We start from the raw sequence: 12,101 nt of genomic DNA on the forward strand, positions 1-12,101 counted from the left end.
AGCGGCAATGTTCAAATAATTGTTAACCCGGCTCCAATTGCAACAGTCCCGGGCCCTAGACATGTTCGGGCTTATTTACAAGCTCCTTGCGCCGCCGGTACGGTACGTCACTTTTTTTTAGCGTGGGCAAAAGTGACGCACCGACGGCTCAAGGGGCTTGTAAATAAGCCCCGTTATGCTTTGTTGCATTATTTCGTCTTGTCTTGCGTTGCATTATGGTGTGCTACGGTATAGGTTTATTTTCTAGTCCAAAGCTGTCTTACTTGTATTATGCATGGCTGCAATTGGCATGACGTCGATAATTATGTAGTGTTTTGTCTGTCATTAATGCAGCAGGTGTAGCGGCACCGGGCTCCATGGACGGAGGAGGGCTACTTAATTCCAGTTAGGGCGCCTTTATCTAGCAAGGGTCGCGGTGGGGGTAGCCCATTCCTCTTACATTAAAACCCTCACTAATTCACTTCACTTCAATTAATTGATTTTAAGGCCACCGGTAATCCTGCCTCCAGGGGGTTAATGGTGTGGTCGCCTACGTGGCATCGGCCACTGGCGACGTGCCTGTGGCTCTAAGCTTTATTTCAGCTGACACAGCTCAAGAGAGGATTAAGTTGTGTCCCTGGAGTAGAAAGGGGCTGCGCCGGAAAATACAGGACGGTTCCTGTCGCAGGCTGAAGTAAACTGCCTGCTGTTATCAGCCTTCCATTGGAAATAACGACCGCCGTGTGCCCACGTCAGAGCTGTGAGGCGCCTCCGCGCGCCCGTCCAGGTGCTAATGTTAAAAGGCGCCTCCTGTTGGTCTGGAGATAAGAGAGGCGCTTTTTAGCCCGAGGTACACCCATACAAAAAACGTATGTTTACGACGGAAATTGAAGCATTATTATTTTTTTAAAGAGGGAGGATTTATCAAACATGAAAGATGGGGTTCAAAATGAAGGGCAATTAGATCTACGAAATGATAGGCCTTAACGCGTGTTTGTCCCAGAGTGATGTTCCTTTTCACTTGTGAAAGCGGTTCTAGCGAGATCGCAGGCAGACGTGATCTCATTTATCCAAACACCAAATAGGTTATATTTCCATTTTTTAAAAAAAGACATTCCTGGCGAGTAGAATGGCAAAAAAACAGAACTGTCTAGAATGAGGGAGTGGAGCCAGTCACCTATCGGGTATGTTCTGTGAAGGTTGGCAGGGATGGGGTGGAGTCAGTCAGATGTGAGGTTAGTGCCTCCGATATGTTGCTAAGAGGTGTTGGAAGAGGCAGCTTCTAGCTGGCGGAACACCCGCAGAATAATTCTGGGACTGGTGAAGCCGCACGTGTGGCTGGGTCAGAGTCAGTCACATACCAGATGATTGTCACTGCAAGGTTGGTCGGCTGGGGCAGGGTTGGATATATACCAGGACAGGGCATCTTAAGGGCTGACAACACTAGGCTGGAGTCAGTGACATTTTTTTGGCCAGCGACAGTGAAAAGACATACAAAGTAGGACAGAGTCCTTCACAGATCAGGCCTTTTATTGTTTAAATGCAATAGGTCTGATGAAGAACCAATCTTTCAGATGAATTTCAGATTAGAGAAACACACACACACACGCACGCACGCACGCACACACACACACACACACACACACACACACACACACACACACACATATTTATTAAGTATTTAAGTTACATTGTGAGCCTGTAGTGGTGAGAGCGCTGGTTGAAACCTGAGCCTGCACAGCACTGTGAATAACATGCATGTTCAACCCATCCTCTAAAAAAAACAACAAAAAAAACCGGGATATGTCTTTGTTTTAGCAGAAAGTGTCAGGACGCCAGGACAGTACTTGAAAAACTGGTGCTGTGCGGGCAAATGCAGGCTGTCTGATCACACTGTCTCAGTGCTATGCCTTCGACTGTCACCTGCCAGTCAGACGTGTAAAGCGGGCTACTCTACATGCACTAATTATCTATCTGCTGAGATAATACCTCAGGGGATAGGGGAGTGGGGTGGACCACTCCATCCACAAAGGTCCATCCCTGTTCCACCTATTTCGTCCACTGATTCACTATCTCTTAGCCCACTTATCCTTTTCATCTATCACATGCCCAGCCCTCACCTCCATCAGAGCTCAGAAGAGACCTCCAGGCACAGTAAAGTCCTATAAATATAGTCAGGGTAACATATCCTGAACTCTAATAGGAAATAACTATCATAAATGTCCCCTTGCTTCCTGTTACCATGGGGGTACACTCTGGCGGCCATCATGGATCAGCACCCACAGCATGTAGTGGATCGCTTGTCAACAAGCACCGCTGGAGGATTCTTATTGGTAAACACTGAACACAAACTTCTGGGCCAGGGATGGCCACAGGAAGGGGCTACCAGCACTTTGTTTTTCTTGTTCCCTGTCTCTTTAGGCACTTTAGCTGCTGCTGATGTTCGCATTGTCCTGGTAGATATCTTTTTAACACACCCATGTGTTTATACCTGAATTTTTAATGTTAGACAATTAGCAGTGACATGCTGGCATCCGCATTTTAAAGGCTGTCTCTGCCTTCTCACCCACTGGGCTATTTAGCCCTTGATTGCCCACAGGCAAAAGACGAGAAAGTCATGTAAAACATTTTATATTGCATTTCAGAAGTCTGACAATTGGCACTGACATATAATCATTACCACTGAAATTATGGTTATCTGTGGCTGCTAGGTTTTCTGCGTAAGGATGTATTCTTTACATGACAGATAATGCCCCAGCTGCTGCATAATTTGAAGATTTCCCCCCAAAAAGAAATCTTGTTTTTAGTTCCAACAGATCAAAAGGTATTAAAGAAAAAGTGCTGCACATATTTCTGAGCAGTGGCACATCCTTTGCAAAGATGCAGTCACCTGCGTTGTGGGACTTATAGTTTTCTTTTCAATACTGGTATTTTGGGCACAAAAAACAGGCATGCAGAGTGCTGTTGGTTACAAAGCCAGAATTGGTGTAAGGTGTTCTGCGTGGCATCAAGCCACTTGTCAGCTATGTTTTACATTTTAGCAAAGTCATTTAGTTCCTTTACAAAAACTGCTTGTTTTTTTTTACATAAAACCAAAAGTAAACTCTGCTCACAAAATGTGCGAGGGTTCACTCTTTCATTCATGTCATGCATTAAACCAAGCATTGGCAATGCAAATCATTTTATCTTTTGTGTAGTGGTGAGTTTTATACCAAGCTTCATGTCACAACAAAGGTACAACAATGGCAGCAGCAGCACAGCCTCCCTTAGCACACAGAAACAGTAAAAGACAGGTGGAGAAGCAGGAGAGGCATCACATGGTTCTCTCACACATACAGTGGAGGTAGCTAACACACTAAAGGAGGAGTGCGAGGAGGTAAAGGATTGTTGTGCACTGTCCGTAAACAGACACAAACATGCCAGAGGTACAATAGTCCTGGAAGAAATAGACAAACCTCCTATGGAATTGCCATGCATTCATGTACTCGTATAGTATGATGCCCCTCATCTACTTAGTATGATATGCTTCATCAGTGGGTCTCACTTCTAGCCTTGGGAATCATCAGAGGTTTTATCAAAAAATGAGAGCTACAGAAGGAAAAAAGGGAAAACAAATGGGGTGCCCTCCACTCAAAATAATAGAAATCAACAAAACCACACTCCCAAATCATCCCAGAGAATTCTTTGAGAAATACAACGGGGTCCTTTGTTAATTTTAGCCTAAAGGGCCAATCCACAATTGTGGGAGTTCTAAAAAAGTGTGAATCACAAGAGAAACTGGCATAAAAAGGTGACAGTCACTGATGTAACAATAAAGAGTGAATCACTGAAAATAAGAACAAGAAGTGCCTCAATCAGATCATTGTCATCAGATAAGAGGGACAGGGGCATGGTAGGTCCAGCATACAGGCCCCTAATCGTATGGCATGAACAGAAGTATGCTGTCCCTAAAGGGGGCTTGGAAGCGGCAAGGGGAAAGGGGAAGGAGGGTTAGAAAGCAGGTGGTCCTGATATAGAATGGAAAATAAAAGTGGAGTAGCTCCAATAAGGAGAAAGGGCCCTCACACACCCAAAGGATGTCATGTCATAGGGCAGCTCCTCGTTGGACCGGCGCTGCAATGCCCAACGAGCCCCACAGGGGGCTCTTTGCCGAAGGTCTTCTTTGGTTGCTGCCGTAAAGCTAAAGAGTGGTGTGGGGGCGTCTGGGTAGTGAGTAGAGGTGGGAAACAAAAAGTATGATTTAAAAATAGCTAGGGGAATCCAAAACCAATTTTATTCACTGGATTCCTCTGCTACCAATAAAAACAACCGACTGTCAAAGTCGTGGTTGGCGAGGAAAATTGTACCTACTGCAGCTCAAAATCTCGCGTGTAGGGTGGAGGTGGTTAACATGTTTCATGCCCTCAATTGTCCAAAAAGATCAACGTCATTTCTTCAGGACCGGGGGGCTCCTCATCTGCTCTCAAAAGGACGGTAAAAAATGTGTAGAGAGATATATTGCATCCCCTATAATGCCGACTCGCATCATAGTCCTATGTCAAAGTGAAGATATAATAAATAGTCTCATACAAACGCTCAGCAAAGTTCTAAGTGACCAGTTCCAGTTAAATAAAGACAGCAATCTGTCTTAGTCTACTGCTCCCACAGCAAAGTCACAGCAGCCTGACGTGAACCTTTCAGCCAAAAGGTTCAAAACTGAGTTAACACCATGGTTGGCAGCAAATCGCAGTGATACGTCACAAGCCTTCAGATGTCCAAGCCATCACCATCACCCTTTCACTCGCTCACGTTCTCGGACTCGCCACACTGCTGCAGCTGCCCTGTTGCCAACATTTGAGCAATTATACTCCATAAGTTTCTGGTGTGACATCCCCCGGTATCAGAAAAATGTCAAACCACTTGGTTTTCATTGGACAGTCAAAATGAGACAAGGGTGATGTAATAGGGAAGAAGATACAAATCTGGAAAAATTAAGTACATGGATTACGCAGCTTCCTTAAGACATGTAGATGTAGGACACGTTGAACAATGAAATATTTCAGAAGAATAATACTTTCTAAACCAGCTGTTCTAGGATGTTGCAAATTTGAATTAATCATTCCATTCTGCCCAAAGGATGTCAAAGGAAACAGTTATTGGTTCAAATATATTTTGCAACTCTAGTGAGTTTTCCCATGCACTTTGAAACATTCTGGGGCATATTTAAAATAGAAGTGACGGAGCGTGGCATTAGCTTCCTTTGCTTAACGCCATGCTACGCCACTTCTGAAACGCAGGGCTGCACCATATTTACAACAATATGGTGCAGCCCTGCGTTTCCCCCTGCACCGGCAATAAATGTAGCTGACTAGCGCCAATGTTGGCACCCTTACAGCATAGCGCAAGGGTGTCTGCATTGCAAGGAAATGTTTATGTGCAAGAAGGGTTCCCTTCCTGTACATAAACAATCTGCAAATGGAGTTTTGTAACTTCTATGTGTGCTGCACAATGCAGCACATATAGGAAGTTGCAAAATGCCATTTAAAAAAAATCATTGTTTGTATGCAGGATGAGACAAATTCCTGCATACAATCAATCAATGTTGTTTAGATGTTTCCATGTGTGCTGCACAATGCAGCACACATGGAAACAGCAAAAACGAGGAGAAATTAAACATTACTCCTCATTGCGCCAGGGTAAGACCAGGTTTTCCCTGGTCTTAATTTTGGCACTGCCCCATATTTACGCCGCCCTTGTAAATATGGGGCAGTGTCAAAATCAATGGGTGTTGGGGTGGAACCCATTGCCCTCCCCTTTCATGCTAAGGGTGAAAGGGTGCCTTATTTACAGGGCAGTTTTAAGCCATGTTAAGTGAGACCAGAAAAGAGAACATAAAGAGAGGTGTTGGGGACATTTGATAGAGGCAATAGAATCCAAATACATAAAACTTTTCTGGAAACTGGTACAAGAAGGGTCAGGAAAAACACAGGGAACAATGTTCTGTGTGGTACATCTGGAGGAGATATATGGTAAAAAAGAGGATCGAGTGGGGAAACAAGTAATCCCTTGGGAGAAAGTGGGTGAGGACCTAAGGTCCAAATTCTCATTGAGTAACATCAGAAATATAATCTCAAGATTAACCCTGACTCATGCAGCTAGACCCGATAATATGCCTGACATTATCATAAAAACTCGCCCGGATTGGTGGGCTGAGTTATTGTATAGGTTATTTGATAAGATCTTGGATAAGGGGATTATACCTGAAAACTGGAGAGGTGCCATCATCAGGCTGATACACAAAAAGGGAGATATAAAAAGTCCTGAAAACTATAGGCTGATTAATCTCCTTGATGTGGCTGAAAAGGTATTTGCAAAAATAATCTTGGGAATGTTAAAGGAATGGGCTGATGTCAATTGCATGGTGCCACCAGAACAGGGGGAATTTAAAGAGCGACACTCGACTATTGACCACTGCTTTTCGCTCTGGTCCATTGCATGTAAATCTGTTAATCAGAGGGGGAGTCTATTTTGCTGTTTTGTTGACTTCGGTGCAGCTTTTGATCTGGTAGATAGAAATCGCCTATGGGAGGCATTGGAAAAACAAGGCATCCCAAAAGACCTCTTAATGCTAATCCAGGAGTTACACAGGAGCATCTGGGCCCAGGTCATTATGGACACTGTGGGGACTCTTACACATGAAATACACATAAATAATGGGTTGAGACAGGGGTGTGTATTAGATCCCTTACTCTTCTCCCTATTTTTTGTCGATCTGCTAGTGACTTTAGCTGCTGCAAATGGATTTAGCCCCAAAATGAATGGCAAACATGTGGCCTGCGGTCTGTATGAAGACCTTGTGATTCTAGACCAAACAGAAATAGGCCTGCAAAGGAAACTAGATAAATTCGAGGATAACTGTCGACAGAAAACACTAGTAGTATATATGGATAAAATAAGGGTGCTTTGCTTTGGTAAGGCTAAAAGTAAATTTAATTGGCACCTAGGTTCGGAGAAACTTGAATTAGTTAATGACTATACGTATATCGGAGCCTGGTTTGAGAGGTCCTTGAAATGGAAAATACACTTAGAGGCACTGAGGACCAGGGCTATGAACTCGATGAGTGGCGTGAAAAAATTCAACAAGGCCTTCGGAGAAATGTCTAACAGACCAGTCCTAAAAGCTTATGCAACAATAATCCCACCGCAATTGCAATTTGGAGCCAAACTGTTATACATTAGTGGCAAATATAAGTGGGGTGCCGAGGAGGAGAAGTGTTTGAAGTATTTACTGTCAAATGTCAATGCCCAGTTCTGCCGTGATTTAAGCAATAAGAAACTGGTATGAAATCCTGGAATATACTGGCTGCAAAAGCATTAATAAGATTCTGCGGGAAATTGAGTGGGGAGGAGGTACAGAAAGTTTCTCAGTGGTGCAAGAATGAAATTGTGCAAAGTGAACTAAAATAGGAAAAAAGTGTTAGGATCAAATTGGGTGCCATCTGTAAAGAAATGAAAGTAATGTTGTGACCACAGAACCTACAAATCAGAATCTCCAATAGAGTGTTGAAAGCGATAGGCAAAGAATTGTCCCACAAATGCGACTATCGTTATATAAGTGGGAAACAATCGGTACATTTTATGTTAAACTCATGGCGGAATAAAATGAGTTTTCCGTATGTGGATATCTTACCAAATCAGCTGCTAAGAAATGAAGTGTTGAGAGTAAGAATTGGACTCAACCCCTGTAAGACTGGTGATATGGTAAAAGCAAAAATAATTCATACTGGAGGAACATGTACTTGTGGTTTGAACACAAAATGTGGTATGTTGCATATTCTGTTGTACTGCTTAAAAATTAAACAACACCGGAGACAGTGTTTATGCCCAATATTCCTGAAATATGGGATTATGACCCGTGGGCATGCTGCAGAACTATTATAACTAACATGCACTTTTTAGACATAGCATGTGCCATTGGGAGATTCATGAGAGCAGTCAGCACAATGTTGATCGAGTTTTAGTATTTATGAGGGTTTGTGTATTTTATGGGACTAGCTTTAGATATTTTATGTGAATGTATATTCCTTTGGTTTTTGTATATTTTAAATGGGCAGATTCTTAAAATGTATTGGATGAAAGCGACCGTTTCTTATACATCTGTTATTTTCGTTTAAAAAATGTTTCATAAGATATTTTATAATGTAATGGACATAAATTGTCTCCCAGTAATGCAGGAGCCCCACGGCAGTCCAAATCCCCAGCTTGCAGAGCCTAGCTTTACATTCTGTTAACAGGGTCAGTGTTTTGAATGAGGGACTCGTTCTTTCCTTGCACTTCTTCAATTTAAAAGACAACCTGCACTTTTTTATCAGGGTCCAATACTTTTGAAAGGAGAGTACCCGCACTTCTTAGTAGCAAACAGGTATCCTGAAATAGTGAGCAACTACATTTTTATATATCCATTGCAAAATCCTGCCAACTCAGACCCCTGTGTGGTGCCAGAGAAGTGTGCAGTTTCGCTGCCTCAGAGTCAGTGTCACACCATGAATACCCAACGGAAGCGATATAAATCTGTAAAATTTGTGCCAGCGTTTAATAGCATAAAACTTTCATTTCTAAAGACAAGCATAATCCGATAATTCCATTTGACACTAAATGCAGCCGCGGCCGCTGCAGGTAAGGGCGGTGGGGCGGTTGGGCCAGGTGAGGGGGGTTTTCGAGAGACAACCACGAGGGAAAATTCATTATTAATTTAATTTTCCCTCGTGGTCGTCTCTCGAAATGCCCCCTCACTACTTGCTAGAATAACACGGGGGCGATATATTATGAGGCAAGCTGTTTTCATATTGGAAATAAACGCTAAGCACCAAAGCTACGACGGCGAGCTGCAGCCACTTCTAGACTACACTTCATTGCTTGGTTTTACCCATGAGAAAGTGTCACACATTTGGCAGTTGGGTGTCACTCATTAGACTGGGACCTTGTAGCACTAAACAAACACAAGTCACTATTCACCACTGCACCGACCAGGATTCAATTCTCTGGCTCTCTGGTTCAGTGCATTGACTAATTGAGGCCCCACGTGGAGAGCCTGGGTAGACTCCCATTACCTCCTCGTTAGTCTTCCTCGCCACATGACTAACAAAGTGAACAAAGTGAGCGTCAGCTCCACAACAGAACCCTCCAAAGCAAAGCAAAGAAAAATTAGCATCCCATGCCTCCCATCCCCTCCCAATATGGCCGACCCAGTCACCCATGACCCCTATAAGAGGCGGGCCGGCCCAACCCAACAGCCTGTTTTTTTTGTTCTGCACTCTCTCCAGAGCGCTTCAGGTGAGTGGTGCCTGCTGTAGCAGGTGCGTGGGTCCAGGGTTGGAGGTCCTGCTCTAGCGGACCCTAGGGGCATGGACCTTGTTTTGCTTCCCCTACTTGTTGCCCCCGGTGTGTGTGGCGGTTGCTGTGCTTGTGCCGGTTAGGCTCTGCCTTAGCGAGCCGTGGGTTTGCAGGTGAGGGGGGGTTTGCGTGGGGGCCGGTCTTTCTGGTTCCCTTGTCTGTGGACGGCTATGGTGCTCGCATGCTGCATTAATTCTGTGTGCAACAGCACTGGCATTCCTCAGCGCGACTATTCTTACATGCTTTCACTAACAACTGCATGTACGTCTGTTTGCTTTCCTTTCCCTGCGCCGCCCGCTTTTCGTTGTATTCTGCGGGCGGCAGCAGTGCGGAGCTTGGGCTTCCGAGTGTTGCGGGCGGGTGCTTTGCGTATCTCATGCCCTGTTGCCTTCTTCTGCCCCGAGCCGCGTATTCGCCTGCCCGCCTGCCCCTCGTGGCGTTGGGGGGCGGCGGCTCTGCGAGGCTCGGTCCGACTGTGGGCCGCTGTGCGACTCCGGCGCCGGGACGACCTTGGGAGACGCAGGCTTACCTGCGTCCTGGTACACTCTTCCGGCTTGGGTGCGCTCCGAGGTTGGCGGCGTTGCTGCACGCTGTTGATTCCCGCGGCTCGTTGTCCCGGGAGCTGGGCTTCGTTGGGGGCGTGTCCCGCCGGGTGTTTCTTCCGCCTTCCTTGCCTTTTTTGGGCGCCGAGGGTTTTCTTTCGTGTCTGGATGGCAGTGAGACACGGTCTCCTCTGGCGGCGTGGGTTCGTGTCCCGCTTCTGACACATGTGTCTTTACTTTTGGGTTGTCATGCTGGTACGCGCTTCCTGCAGGATGGGGATGTCCTGCCCTCCCGGGCTCCTCCGGACTCGATTGCCCTGCAGTCCTTTCAGGACATGGTTCGGTCCGCTGTTTCGGCGGCTTGAATGTGCGCTCGTGGCCTGGTCCCTCCTCCCCTTTCCGTCCTCACTTGGATCCCTCCTTGGTTCTTGGTCCCGGGTCACGGGTTCGGTTCCCGGCGGGTCCGCTCGGTCCTCTCTTCTGTCTGGGGTCGTTGAATGTGTCCCTTTGAGTTGGGTGTCACCTATTCTTCTGTTGTTCAGCGCCAGCATTCCTGTAGTGGTATTCGTGCGCTTTCCGACTACGCAGGTTCTGTGTGGTTTTCCTACACTGTCATTGTACTAGACTTCTATTGTGGGTTTGCACATGCATGAGGTTAATACCTTGGTGTTGTCGTGCGTTTGCTGCTTTTTCTTACTCTTGGTGCTGTTGTCTTCTCTTGTGGTCCGGGAGCTTTAGCTCGTTGGTATGTCTTGTGCCTGTGGTTATAATGGGTCTCACAGGACAGAGGTTCGAGTCCCGCAATCACTGTCAAAGTGTCATGGGTCGGCTGGCCGCCGGTCGTCTCTTTTTTTTTGTGATCCTTCTGTGGTTGGTGTGTGCTCGCTTCAGCAGCACGTTTACTATATTTGGATCGATGCAGGGTTGTTTTTGCAGGGCCCCTGCGCATGGGTGGCTCGCAAATTCGTGCTGCGTTCCGTATGTACAGTTGTTTTGTCCTGCTTCTGGGGCTTCTCGGTTTTCCATGATCCGGTTGCTTTTGCACGGGTCGGGGTTTGCCGGATCACCCCTCCCGGGGCTATGGTTGGTCTTGTGCCTCTGGTTATCAGGGCTGTCTCGGGACTTGGGTTCGAGTCATGCATATCGCTGTCTATGGGTCTTGGGTGGCAGTCTTTCGGTACTCTGCTTTGAGGCTTTGCTTCACTTTTGCGGTACGCGTGTTCTGTCCTGGTGGTTGGGGGTGCTGGCTGGGTGCTTGCCTCTTCCTCCTCCGGTTCTGTTTTTCCCTCCCTTGGCTACTGTGCCATGCGGGTTGGGTGCGTTGTTGTGTGCCGTTGGCCTGGTGGCTTGGTGCTCTGTTGCGTCCGCTTCGGGCGCCTCTGTTTCTCCTCTTGCTCTGTCTGTCGCTTTGGCTCTGTGGGGGTGAGATGTGCCGCCCACATTCCCTTCGGGTACGGGCGGTGGAGGTTGTGGGCGGTTGTTTGTTTTTTACTTCGCTGTTCTTCCTGCGCGCTGACGAGGTGTTGTCTTCCCTCACTTCCCACTCCTGCTGCTCTGCCCCGGTTGGTTCGGGGTTCCCGGGTGGGGGCCCTGTTTTGTCGGGTCCTCTTGCTGGTTCCTCCTCCTTCTGGCCGTCGCGGCCCTGCCCTCCCCCCTCCCCGCCGCCTTGTGCTTACTGCCCTGCTATAGCGGGCTCTGGGGTTTGGCGTTTGGCTGCCCCTCACTGTGGGGGCGGCTGTGGGCTTCTATGTTTTTCCAACTGTTGCGCCTCGGTGCGTGTGAGTCCCTCGGCCCCCTCTGTCTGTTTGGGGCGCGGGGCTCGGTTGGTTTTCGGCTTGCCGGCGGTGTCCGCTCTGTGCCTCGGTACTTTCGTGCCTTTCCGCCCTGGTTTCGCATGGCCTGGTCTGATTTCTGCGGTTTTGCAGGGTCTGGCCTGGTTTGTGCCCGGTTGGGGGCCCACCTGGGTCTTCCGGGTGCTGTGGGCTTTGGGGTCCTTTTTGGTGTCTCCCTGTCAGGTTCGGGTTTGCGGCTGTGCCGCTCCCTCCTCTTCCTGCTCCCTGTCTCGGCGGTTGGTTCTTGCCTCCCTTTTTCTGTTGGACCGGGTGCTGTGGCGCAGTGGTTTGTCTTGTGCCTGTGTTCTCGTTGTGTCCCGCTACCAGGTACTTTTGCTCATTGGTGTGTCTTGTTTCTCTGGTTTTCGTGGCTCTC

General features: G+C 47.2%; 1 non-coding gene across 1 annotated transcript; it reads left to right on the forward strand.

The window, feature by feature from the left end:
• The first annotated feature begins 10,771 nt into the window (after positions 1–10,771).
• LOC146812291 (U6 spliceosomal RNA) lies at positions 10,772–10,879 on the forward strand. Its single transcript, XR_014967150.1, has one exon. It is a non-coding gene; the product is annotated as a U6 spliceosomal RNA (small nuclear RNA).
• The last annotated feature ends 1,222 nt before the right edge of the window (positions 10,880–12,101 follow it).

This window comes from Triturus cristatus, chromosome 7 (assembly GCF_964204655.1).
Source record: "Triturus cristatus chromosome 7, aTriCri1.1, whole genome shotgun sequence".
Taxonomy (NCBI): Eukaryota; Metazoa; Chordata; class Amphibia; order Caudata; family Salamandridae; genus Triturus; species Triturus cristatus.